The following is a 12,742-nucleotide window of genomic DNA, read 5'->3' as shown; positions in this document are numbered from 1 at the left end:
AGACACACAGACACACACACACACACACACACACACACACACACACACACACACACACACACACACACACACACACACACACACACACACACACACACATACACACACAGGGTCTCTTACATGACATATTTCTGATTTAGTCTCTATCAGTAATCATGCAGCCCCACGTCCGTCAAACACAGCACACTCTCTCTCTCTCCCGCTCTCTCTCGCTCTCTCACTCTCTCTCTCTCTCTCTCTCTTCCGCTCTCTCTCGCTCTCTCACTCTCTCTCTCTCTCTCCGTCCGTCAAACACAAGATACAAAAGCCAACCACAGCGCCGATAAAGGACCTTTGCCACGTAGGGAATTTGTATCACTAGACCTTCTCAGATAGTAGTTGTAGTACCGCTGGTATAAACCATGTCTCTACGTGTCAAAACATGTAGCGTAAACATTCTACCAATTTATGTGTTCAAAGTGACTGATTGAACGAAATCTTACTATCAGTATCTCCAAATTTGGCATCTCAGAACCTTGTTTAGAAAATGAAAGGATATCTCACTTTTCAAAGTCTCAGCTTGGAGAGAAGAAGCCTCGTGAGGTGTCGGTCTGTCACATGTTATGAACCAAAATGGTAATGATGAATTAATTACGAATGATGAATAAGCTAAATTGTGCTTATGTTAAGTGTCTGCAAGCAATATATAAGAGATCTAACAGAACTGCCTCAATAGAGCTCCTGACAGACCTGTACTATGGTGCGTCGCGTTTGTTGGAACCTCTTCAATTAACTGTCAATTAACAATTCATGTTAATGTGTTGAATTTACAGGACAACAGTATAAACCATGTCTCTGCTACTGTAGGTGTCACAGCATGCTGTGATATACTGTAAGCTGTTTTCACATCATTTCAACGTTTAGAAATGTACTGAGTCTTAAAAGCCCTCCCTCTCTTCTATCATTGGTCCTCTCTTCCCTCTCTCCATACATCATCTCACTCGCTTTGCCACAATGATATATATATAGTGAGTGAGACATAAAAGACAGAGAGAGCGAGAAAGAGAGAGACAGAGAGAGCGAGAGAGAGAGAGAGAGAGAGAAAGAGAGACATAGAGAGAGAGAGAGAGAGAGAGAGAGAGAGAGAGAGAGCGAGAGTGAGAACGAGAGACAGAGAGACCGAGAGAGAGAGAGAGAGAGAGAGAGAGCGAGAGAGAGAGAGAGAGAGAGAGAGAGAGAGAGAGAGAGAGAGAGAGAGAGAGAGGAGAGAGAGAGGAGAGAGAGTGAGAGAGGAGAACGAGAGAGAGAGCGAGAGAGAGACATAGAGAGAGAGAGAGAGAGAGAGAGAGAGAGAGAGAGAGAAAGAGAGACATAGAGAGAGAGAGAGAGAGAGAGAGAGAGAGAGAGAGAGCGAGAGTGAGAACGAGAGAGAGAGAGAGCGAGAGTGAGAACGAGAGACAGAGAGAGCGAGAGAGAGATAAAAGTAGTGTGAGGCATATAATGTTACTGAATAAAGACATTGAGCGGATTAAACCAGAGAGCTGGGAGCAGAGGGAGAGAGGAGAGAGGAGAGGAGAGGAGGAGAGAGGAGAGGAGGGAACTGAGATTGTATTCAAAGGTCACACAGATTTACAGGCAAGGAGAATGGTTCCTAGGAGGAAAGAAACTAATGTGACACAGTGATAAAACGGTCACATTCCTGCGGTGTGTGTTGTAAATTGAGTTCAGCAGCTTTCACAATAGGGATCACACAGGGATTTTATGGGACTGAGAGTTTTACACAGCTTTTCATTTCAGACAAAGAAAACACTTTTACCCCCCGTCCCCCTCCATTCTGGATTCTGTCAAATCTACGCTGTTTTATATGTCCTATTTTGATATATTCCTATTTCTTAACCAGGTAAGATGGCACTGAACACATTCTCTTTTCTACAACAGTCTAGGGAAGAGTTGCAAGATAGAGGTGAGGAGAGGTGAGGAGAGGAGATGAGAGGAGAGGAGAGGAGAGGAAATGAGGAGAGGAGAGGAAAAGAGGAGAGGAGAGTGGAGCAGAGGAGAGGAGAGAAGAGGAGAGGAGAGGAGAGGAAAAGAGGAGAGGAGAGGAGAGGAAAAGAGGAGAGGAGAGTGGAGCAGAGGAGTGGAGAGGAAAGGAGAGGAGAGGAAAAGAGAGGAGAGTGGAGCAGAGGAGTGGAGAGGAAAGGAGAGGAGAGGAGTGGAGAGGAGAGGAGTGGAGAGGAGAGGAGAGGAGAGGAGAGGAGAGGAGAGGAAAAGAGGAGAGGAGAGTGGAGCAGAGGAGTGGAGAGGAAAGGAGAGGAGAGTAGAGGAGTGAAGAACAGGAGTGAAGAGGAGAGGAGAGGAGAGGGGTTATTGTGTCTAGATTGATGAGGGGAAAAACAAGTGAATCCATTTTAGAATAAGGCTGTAACGTAACAACATGTGGAAAAAGTCAAGGGATCTGAGTACTTTCCGAATGTACTGTATCTGACCAAATTATTTAAGACAAGAATTGTAATTTCGAATTCCGTAAAGTAAGTGTGGAAGAGGTGAAACAATTGTTGTCTATCAACAATGACAAGCCACCGGGGTCTGACAACTGCGATGGAAATTTACTGAGGATAATAGCAGACGATATTGCCACTCCTATTTTCCATATCTTCAATTTAAGTCTACCTGTAGGGAAGCAAATGTCATTCCTCTACCTACAAATAGTAAAGCCTCCTTTACTGGCTCAAATAGCCGACCAATCAGACTGTTACCAACACTTAGTAAACGTTTGGAAGAAATTGTGAAGGACCTGATACAATGCTATTTTACAGTAAACAAATTGACAACAGACTTTCAGCACGCTTATAGAGAAGGACATTCAACAAGCACAGCACTTACACAAATGACTGATGATTGGATGAGAGAAATTGATGATAAATAGCTTTGTGGGGGCTGTTTTGTTAAACTTCAGTGCGGCTTTTGACATTATCGATCATAGTCTGTTGCTGGAAAAACGTATGTGTTACACCCCCTGCTATAATGTGGATAAAGAGTTACCTGTCTAACAGAACACAGAGGGTGTACTTTAATGGAAGCCTCTCCAACATAATCCAGCTAGAATCAGGAATTCCCCAGGGCAGCTGTTTAGGCCCCTTGCTTATTTCAATATTTACTTATGACATGCCATTGGCTTTGAGTAAAGCCAGTGTGTCTATGTTTGTGGATGACTCAACACTGTACATGTCAGCTACTACAGCGACTGAAATGACTGCAACACTTAACAAAGAGCTGCAGTTAGGTTCAGAATGGGTGGCAAGGAATAAGTTAGTCTTAAATATTTCAAAAATAAAAAAAGCATTGAATTTGGGACAAATCATTCACTAAAACCTAAACCTCAACTAAACCTTGTAATGAATAATGTGGAAATTAAGCATGTTGAGGTGACTAAACTACTTGGAGTAACCCTGGATTGTAAACTGTCATGGTCAAAACATATTGATACAACAGTAGCTAAGATGGGGAGAAGTCTGTCCATAATAAAGCGCTACTCTGCCCTCTTAACAACACTATCAACAAGGCAGGTCCTACAGGCCCTAGTTTTTTCACACTTGGACTACTGTTCAGTCGTGTGGTCAGGTGCCACAAAGAGGGACTTAGGAAAATTACAATTGGCCCAGAACAGGGCAGCACGGCTGGCCCTTAGATGTACACAGAGAACTAACATTAATAATATGCATGTCAAGAGAGATTGACTTCATCACTACTTGTATTTGTGAGAGGGATTTAATGCTCCGAGCAGTCTGTAGTACACGCATTAACCCTCCACAAGACATGCCACCAGAGGTCTCTTCACAGTCCCCAAGTCCAGAACAGACTATGGGAGGTACACAGTACTACATAGAGCCATGACTACATGGAACTCTATAGTACATTAGGTAACCGATGACAGCAGTAGAATCAGATTTAAAAATCAGATTCAAACACACCTTATGAACAGCGGGGAAACCAACACAGACACATGTACACACACACACAAAAACATACACACTATACACACACGTACACATGGATTTTGTGTTGTAGATATGTTGTAGTGGAGTAGGGGCCTGAGGGCACACACTTAATGTGCTGTGAAATCTGTTGTTAATGTATTGCAATGATTTTAAAATTGTATAAGTGCCTTAATTTTGCTGGACCCCAGGAAGAGTAGCTGCTGCCTTGGCAGGAACTAACGGAGAACCATAATAAACCCCAAGAAGAGTAGCTGCTGCCTTGGCAGGAACTAATGGGGATCCATAATAAACCCCAGGAAGAGTAGCTGCTGCCTTGGCAGGAACTAATGGGGATCCATAATAAACCCCAGGAAGAGTAGCTGCTGCCTTGGCAGGAACTAATGGGGATCCATAATAAACCCCAGGAAGAGTAGCTGCTGCCTTGGCAGGAACTAATGGGGATCCATAATAAACCCCAGGAAGAGTAGCTGCTGCCTTGTCAGGAACTAATGGGGATCCATAATAAACCACAGGAAGAGTAGCTGCTGCCTTGGCAGGAACTAATGGTGATCAATAATAGTGGATACAGTGTTGGTTCCTATTAAAACCCTCAGTGACAGTACGAACACACAAAGTTGGTTCCTATTAAAACCCTCAGTGACAGAATTAACTTACAGTGTTGGTTCCTATTAAAACCCTCAGTGACAGTATGACCTTACAGTGTTGGTTCCTATTAAAACCCACAGTGACAGTATGACTTTACAGTGTTGGTTCCTATGAAACCCTGAGTGACAGTATGACCTTACAGTGTTGGTTCCTATTAAAACCCTCAGTGACAGTATGACCTTACAGTGTTGGTTCCTATTAAAACCCTCAGTGACAGTATGACTTTACAGTGTTGGTTCCTATCAAACCCTCAGTGACAGTATGACTTTATAGTGTTGGTTCCTATTAAAACCCTCAGTGACAGTATGACTTTACAGTGTTGGTTCCTATTAAGACTTAATGATGAGGGTTTTTTCCCATCAGTGAAAGTATGACCTCAGAAAAACAATGTACTGAGCAAATTTTTACCAAATTACCGAACGCCAGCCCACATATTTACCCTGCACACCCTAATTCACAAACAAACCAAAACAAGGCAGTCTTCTCAATTGTACATTTTAGTCATTTAGCAGACGCTCTTATCCAAAGCAACTTACAGTAGCGAATGCATACATTTCATACATTTTTTTCTCCGTACTGGTCCCCTGTGGGAATCGAACCCACAACCCTGGCGTTGCAAACACCATGCTCTACCAACTGAGCCACACGCTTATGTTAATCCTACGGTCTCCTCCCTCCTGTTCTGTTAATCCTACAGCCTCCTCCCTCCTCCTGTCACCTGTTCTGTTAACCCTACAGTCTCCTCCCTCCTCCTGTCACCTGTTCTGTTAACCCTACAGTCTCCTGTTCTGTTAACCCTACAGCCTCCTCCCTGCTCCTGTCACCTGTTCTGTTAACCCTACAGTCTCCTCCCTCCTCCTGTCACCTGTTCTGTTAACCCTACAGTCTCCTGTTCTGTTAACCCTACAGCCTCCTCCCTGCTCCTGTCACCTGTTCTGTTAACCCTACAGGCTCCTCCCTCCCCCTCCTCTCTCCTCCCTCCTCCTGTCACCTGTTCTGTTAACCTCTCTAGGGAAGGTGGGACGAAATCGTCCCACCTACGTAACAGCCAGTGGAATCCTGTGGCGCGTTATTCAAATACCTTAGAAATGCTATTACTTCAATTTCTCAAACATATGACTATTTTACACCATTTTAAAGACAAGACTCTCGTTAATCTAACCACACTGTCCGATTTCAAAAAGGCTTTACAACGAAAGCAAAACATTAGATTATGTCAGCAGAGTACCCAGCCTGAAATAATCAGACACCCATTTTTCAAGCTAGCATATAATGTCACATAAACCCAAAACACAGCTAAATGCAGCACTAACCTTTGATGATCTTCATCAGATGACAACCCTAGGACATTATGTTATAAATTATACAATACATGCATGTTTTGTTCAATCAAGTTCATATTTATATAAAAAAACAGCTTTTTACATTAGCATGTGACGTTCAGAACTAGCATACCCCCCGCAAACTTCCGGTGAATTTACTAAATTACTCACGATAAACGTTCACAAAAACCATAACAATTATTTTAAGAATTATAGATACAGAACTCCTCTATGCACTCGCTGTGTCCGATTTTAAAATAGCTTTTCGGTGAAAGCACATTCTGCAATATTCTGAGTAGATAGCCCGGCATCACAGGGCTAGCTATTTAGACACCCACCAAGTTTGGCACTCACCAAAGTCAGATTTACTATAAGAAAAATGTTATTACCTTTGCTGTTCTTCGTCAGAATGCACTCCCAGGACTTCTACTTCAATAAGAAATGTTGGTTTGGTTCAAAATAATCCATAGTTATGTTCAAATATCCTCTGTTTTGTTTGTGCGTTCAAGACACAATCCGAAGTGTAAAGAAGGGTGACGCGCACGACGCATTTCGTGACAAAAATGTTCTAAATATTCCATTACCGTACTTCGAAGCATGTCAACCGCTGTTTAAAATCAATTTTTATGCCATTTTTCTTGTAAAAAAGCGATAATATTCTGACCGGGAAAGCGTGTTTACGTTCAAAGAGAGAGAAAATAAAAACATGGGATCCCCTCGTGCACGAGCCTCAGTCTGATGGTCCTCTGACCGGCCACTATCCAAACGCGCTAATGTTTTTCAGCCAAGGGCTGGAATTACATCATTCAGCTTTTTCCCGGGTTCTGGGAGCCTATGGGAGCCGTAGGAAGTGTCACGTTACAGCAAAGATCCTTAGTTTTCAATAAAAAGAGTCAAGAAGAACAAGAACTTGTCAGACAGGTCACTTCCTGTAAGGAATCTTCTCAGGTTTTTGCCTGCCAGATGAGTTCTGTTATACTCACAGACACCATTCAAACAGTTTTAGAAACTTTAGGGTGTTTTCTATCCAAAGCGAATAATTATATGCATATTCTAGTTACTGGGCAGGAGTAGTAACCAGATTAAATCGGGTACGTTTTTTATCTGGCCGTGCAAATACTGCCCCCTAACCCCAACAGGTTAACCCTACAGTCTCCTCCCTCCTCCTGTCACCTGTTCTGTTAACCCTACAGCCTCCTCCCTCCTCCCTCCTCCCTCCTCCACCTCATCCCTCCCTCCCTCCTCCCTCCCCCTCCTGTCTCCTCTCTCTTCCCCCCTTCCCTCCTCCCTCCCTCCTCCTCCCTCCTCCCCTTCCTCCCTGTTCCCTCCTCCCCCCTAACAGGTGTGCCTTGTTAAAAGTTAATTTGTGAAATTTCCAGAGTTACCTCTGCTGCAGAGGATAAGTTCATTAGAGTTAAATGCACTTCATATTGCAGCCCAAATAAATGCTTCAGAGTTCAAGTAAAAGACAAATCTCAACATCAACTGTTCAGAGGAGACTGTGTGAATCAGGCCTTCATGGTCGAATTGCTGCAAAGAAACCACTACTAAAGGACACCAACAAGAAGAAGAGACATGAGCAATGGACATTAGACCGGTGGAAATATGTCCTTTGGTCTGATGAGTCCAAATTTGAGATTTTTGGTTCCAACCGCTGTGTCTTTGTGAGACTCACAGTAGGTGAATGGATGATCTCCACATTTGTGGTTCCCACTGTGAAACATGGAGGAGGAGGTGTGAAGGTGTGCTTTGCTGGTGACTCTGCCTGTGTTTTATTTAGAATTCAAGGCACACTTAACAGCATTCTGCAGTGATACGCCATCCCATCTGGTTTGTGCTTAGTGGGACTATCATTTGTTTTTCAACAGGACAATGACCCAACATACCTCCAGGCTGTGTAAGGGCTATTTGACCAAGAAGGAGAGTGATGGAGTGCTGCATCAGATTACCTGGCCTCCACTATCACCCGACCTCAACCAAATTGAGATGGTTTGGGATGAGTTGGACCGCAGAGTGAAGGAAAAGCAGCCAACAAGTGCTCAGCATATGTGGGAACTCTTTCAAGACTGTTGGAAAAACATTCCAGGTGAGCTGGTTGAGAGAATGCCAAGAGTGTGCAAAGCTGTCATCAAGGAAAAGGGTGGCTACTTTGAAGCATCTTAAATTATAAAATATATTTTGATTTGATGAACACTTTTTCGTTACTACATGATTCCATATGTGTTATTTCATAGTTTTGATGTCTTCGCTATTATTCTACAATGTAGAAAAGTAGTAAAAATAAAGAAAAACCCTTGAATGAGTAGGTGTGTACAACATTTTGACTGGTACTGTATGTCTATTCTATAAAGAGGTGTGTGTGTGTGTGTGTGTGTGTGTGTGTGTGTGTGTGTGTGTGTGTGTGTGTGTGTGTGTAGGTAGACACACTGAGACCCAGACCCATGGGATGTAATTGAAGAGATTATGCTCTATCCTTTCATATCCAAGCCAATAACTACACTAATACAGGGTCCACTACAGGCACCACCCCTAGGGTAACCTTTTCACACACACACACACACACACACACACACACACACACACACACACACACACACACACACACACACACACACACACACACACAGCCATAAGAGACCATGGTATCTACCTCACATTCATTGTCAGTTGACTTCAGTTGAGAATCGATTGTATCGTAGTCCATGTGGGGTTTTAATGACATTATGAAGGGTAGCTCTGAACAGTTGAAACTGTATTTTAAACAGCTGATTGACTCTCTGCTAGACACTAATAAATGACCCATCATATCTGGCCCTGTGCCCTCTCTGAATCGAGGCATTGAACGCTTCAGCAGGATTCTTTCTCTTCACAACTGGCTACGTGATTATTGCAGCTCAATGGGTGTAACTTTTGTTCACAACTTCAATACCTTTTGGAAACAAAACACGTTTTATAAGGAGGAGGGATCCACCCAAATCATTTGGGTTCCTGGATCCTTTCACAGCACTATAAGGCTGCGTTGAGACAATGACTTACCAATGACCCAAGCCCAGCTCAGTTCATCCCTACCGTTGTGTCGCTGAGGAATCATAATGCTTCAGCAAATGTACATTATACCAGGGGCGCTGGAAGACACCATGTAAGTAACCTAATTTATGTCCCTCTAACTACCCTGAATGCCTCTGTTGATCCTACAGTATTTGTATGCAGTAATCATGTGCCTATGACCCAGTTATACTGTTAGCACTGAGGCACTGTGCCCTAGTAGGAAGACCACTGTGTGCAGCCCTGCACTAACATAAATAACATGAGCATGTCTATCTCTGCTAAGCTTCCATTTAAAGCAATGAAAACAAGAAAGTGCTCGAAATATCCCACGTTAACATATGAAGCTTAAGAAACAAGGTTCATGAAATCAATCATTTGCTAGTAACAGATGACATTCATATTCTGACTATCTCTGAAACTCACTTAGATAATACATTTGATGATACAGTGGTAGCAAGACATGGTTATAACATTTGCAGAAAATACAGAAATGCCAATGGTGGAGGTGTGGCTGTTTATATTCAGAACCACATTCCTGTAACGTTTAGAGAGGATCTCATGTTAAATACTGCTGAAGTAATATGGCTACAGGTTCATCTGCCTCACCTAAAGGCCATTCTGGTGGGAAGCTGCTATAGACCACCAAGTGCTAACAGTCAGTATCTGGATAACATGTGTGAAATGATTGATACTGTATGTGATATCAACAGATAGGTATATTTTCTGGGTAATTTACATATTGACTTTCATCAGGCTGCCCACTAAAGAAAAAGCTTCACACTGTAACTAGTGCCTGAAACCTGGTTCAGGTTATCAGTCAACCTACCAGGGTAGTTACAAACAGCACAGGAATGAAATCATCAACATGTATTGATCACATCTTTACTAATGCTGCTGAAATTTGCTTGAAATCAGTATCCAGATCAATCAGATGTAGTGATCACAATATAGTGTAGTAGCCATATCTAGGAAAACCACATTTATAAAGGCTGGTATAAGAGGACATACAATACGTATGGTGATTCCATTGCTGCGTGTGTAAAGGATATTTGCTGGTCTGTGGTGTGTAATGACGAGCAACCAGACGCTGCATCTGACACACTTAGAAAATTGTTTATTACAGTTACTAATAAGCATGCACCTATTAAGAGAATTACTAAAAACGATTAAATCTATTAAATCCCTGTGGATTGATGAGGAATTGAAAAATAAACAATAGGCTATAACTAGCAAGGCAAATGTCTCTGAGATGCGAATACTATTACTACAAAGATATACAGTTGAAGTCGGATGTTTACATACAGTGAGGGAAAAAAGTATTTGATCCCCTGCTGATTTTGTACGTTTGCCCACTGACAAAGAAATGATCAGTCTATAATTTTGATGGTAGGTTAATTTGAACAGTGAGAGACAGAATAACAAAAAAAATCTAGAAAAACGCATGTCAAAAATGTTATGAATTAATTTGCATTTTAATGAGGGAAATAAGTATTTAGTATTTATTATTTATTAAAACGTGTTCTAATGACTCCAACCTAAGTGTATGTAAACTTCCACATTCAACTGTAAGTAACGTTAGCTAGCGAGCCAGCCAGTTAATATTAGCTAGCCAGCTAACAGTACACACATCCCTGGGTCGCTCCTCTTTTCAGTTCGCTGCATCTAGCGACTGGAACGAGCTGCAACAAACACCCAAACTGGACAGTTTAATCTCAATTTCTTCATTCAAACACTTGTGACTGCTTTGCGTGATGTATTGTTGTCTCTTGCCCTTTGCTGTTGTCTGTGCCTAACAATGTTTGTACTGAATTTTGTGCTTCTACCATGTTGTGTTGCTGCCATGTTATTGTCATGTGTTGCTTCCATGTTATTGGTGCTTGCCTACGGAGCTGTGAGGGGAACGGCACCTCCGTACCTTCAGGCTCTGATCAGGCCCTACACCCAAACAAGGGCACTGCGTTCATCCACCTCTGGCCTGCTGGCCCCCCTACCTCTGAGGAAGCACAGTTCCCGCTCAGCCCAGTCAAAACTGTTTGCTGCTCTGGCACCCCAATGGTGGAACAAGCTCCCTCACGACGCCAGGACAGCGGAGTCAATCACCACCTTCCGGAGACACCTGAAACCCCACCTCTTTAAGGAATACCTGGGATAGGATAAAGTAATCCTTCTAACCCCCCCCCCCTTAAAAGATTTAGATGCACTATTGTAAAGTGGTTGTTCCACTGGATATCATAAGGTGAATGCACCAATTTGTAAGTCGCTCTGGATAAGAGCGTCTGCTAAATGACTTAAATGTAAAATGTAAATGTTATTGTCATGTGTTGCTGCCATGTTATTGTCATTTGTTGCTTCCATATTATTGTCATTTGTTGCTGCCATGTTATGTTGTTGCCATGTTGTTGTCATGTGTTGCTGCCATGTTGTGTTGTTGCCATGTTGTTGTCATGTGTTGATGCCATGTTATTGTCCTGTTTTGCTGCCATGTTATTGTCATGTTGTTGTCATTTGTTGCTGCCATGTTATTGTCATGTGTTGCTGCCATGTTGTGTTGTTGCCATGTTATTGTCATGTGTTGCTGCCATGTTGTGTTGTTGCCATGTTATTGTCATGTGTTGCTGCCATGTTGTGTTGCTGCCATGTTATTGTCATGTGTTGCTGCCATGTTGTGTTGTTGCCATGTTATTGTCATGTGTTGCTGCCATATTATGTTATTGTCATGTTTTGCTGCCATGTTATTGTCATGTTTTGCTGCCATGTTGTGTTGTTGCCATGTTATTGTCATGTGTTGCTGCCATGTTGTGTTACTTACATGTTATTGTCATGTGTTGCTGCCATGTTGTGCTGCTGCCACATTATTGTCATGTGTTGCTGCCATGTTGTGCTGCTGTCATGTTATTGGCATGTGTTGCTGCCATGTTGTGCTGCTGTCATGTTATTGGCATGTGTTGCTGCCATGTTATTGGCATGTGTTGCTACCATGTTGTGCTGCTGCCACATTATTGTCATGTGTTGCTGCCATGTTGTGCTGCTGTCATGTTATTGGCATGTGTTGCTGCCATGTTGTGCTGCTGTCATGTTATTGGCATGTGTTGCTGCCATGTTATTGTCATGTTTTGCTGCCATGTTATTGTCATGTTTGCTGCCATGTTGTGTTGTTGCCATGTGTTGCTGCCATGTTGTGTTGTTGCCATGTTATTGTCATGTGTTGCTGCCATGTTATTGTCATGTTTTGCTGCCATGTTGTGTTGTTGCCATGTGTTTCTGCCATGTTGTGTTGTTGCCATGTTATTGTTATGTGTTGAAGCCATGTTATTGGCATGTTTTGCTGCCATGTTGTGTTGTTATCATGCCTTGCTGCCATGTTATTGTCACGTGTTGTTGCCATTTAATTATCATGTGTTGCTGCCATGTTGTGTTGCTGTCATGTGTTGAAGCCATGTTGTATTGTTGACATGTTGTGTTGCTGCCATGTTATTGTCATGTGTTGCTGCCATGTTATTGTCATGTGCTGCTGTCATGTGTTGCTGCCATGTTGTGTTGCTGCCATGTTGTGTTGATGCCATGTTGTGCTGCTGCCATGTTGTATTGCTGCCATGTTATTGTCATGTGTTGCTGCCATGTTGTGTTGCTACCATGTTGTGTTGCTGCCATGTTATTGTCATGTGTTGCTGCCATGTTGTGTTGCTGCCATGTTGTGTTGCTGCCATGTTGTGTTGCTGCCATGTTATGTTGCTGCCATGTTATTGTCAT

The sequence above is a fragment of the Salmo trutta genome, chromosome 19 (genome assembly GCF_901001165.1).
Source record: "Salmo trutta chromosome 19, fSalTru1.1, whole genome shotgun sequence".
Classification (NCBI taxonomy): domain Eukaryota; kingdom Metazoa; phylum Chordata; class Actinopteri; order Salmoniformes; family Salmonidae; genus Salmo; species Salmo trutta.
Note: the sequence above shows the minus strand (reverse complement) of the source record.